The 998-nt window shown below is 42.4% G+C and overlaps 1 non-coding gene across 1 annotated transcript; it reads left to right on the forward strand.

The window, feature by feature from the left end:
• The first annotated feature begins 377 nt into the window (after positions 1–377).
• TRNAF-GAA lies at positions 378–450 on the forward strand. Its single transcript has one exon. It is a non-coding gene; the product is annotated as a tRNA-Phe (tRNA).
• Positions 451–998: the final 548 nt, after the last annotated feature.

A 998-nucleotide genomic window follows, 5' to 3' on the forward strand; every position in this document is an offset into this window, starting at 1 on the left:
CATTCAACTTCTTCATCACTGGCTTTGTACATACAGAGACCTAGGTCCATCTCCTTATTTTCCTTACACTGGTGATAGAGGCTTTCTCTAATCTCAGGGTAACTGTACTCCTCTGTCAGCCCTTCAGGAACACCTCTTTTGTTTCCCTGCTCCACTTCTACACATCCTGCAGAGTCATATCATTATTAAAATCTTACACATATACAGAGGTCTTGTACATGGACAAAGAGGATGTGTGGGTGCCTTGGATCACTGTTGTGGAGCCCTGCCTTGTCTACATCCTTTGACTCACAAGTTAATGTCAGTTAAGCTAGTCTGAAAAGTCAGGAAGAAAATTATATTCCAAAAGGTTTTGCGAAAATTAATGCCACAGCAGAGCTGAAGTAGCTCAGTTGGGAGAGCGTTAGACTGAAGATCTAAAGGTCCTTGGTTCAATCCCAGGCTTCAGCAGGGTTTTCCTTTAGTTCTGTCTGCCCGGTGCTATACTTTTCAGCACAAGAGATGCATAAGACTATAGAAAAAAGGCCAGCAAAGGGCCAGGAAGATGATGAAGGGACCAGAACTTCTCTCGTATGAAGAGAAGAGGAGAGACCTGGGACTGGTTGCCTTGAAAGCTTGTGGAGTTTCCATTCTTAGAAATATTCAAAAGCCCCTTGGATGTGGTGCTGGGCTACTGCTCCTGCTAGAGCTGGGGGTTGGACCAGATGACGTCCAGAGGTTCCTTCCAACCATTATGTGTGCAGAGGACAAAGATACAAGTTTATGTTTAGAGCAGGAAAAAGCAAGACTAATGCCATCCTCATATATTTCCATTAGCAGTGGCCACTTGGCCAAACAGCACGACAATCCAGGCTGACCAACTACCCGACAAAGAGCTGTGATTAAGACTAGAATGTTATAAGAATCAGACCTACATACATATAAAAGCAGGTTATATATTCCTATCCTTACAGAACCATTTATTAAGTTCATTTTTTTTTCTTTTTTTTTCTTTTTTT

The sequence above is a fragment of the Apaloderma vittatum genome, unplaced genomic scaffold (genome assembly GCF_000703405.1).
Source record: "Apaloderma vittatum isolate BGI_N311 unplaced genomic scaffold, ASM70340v1 scaffold6698, whole genome shotgun sequence".
Classification (NCBI taxonomy): domain Eukaryota; kingdom Metazoa; phylum Chordata; class Aves; order Trogoniformes; family Trogonidae; genus Apaloderma; species Apaloderma vittatum.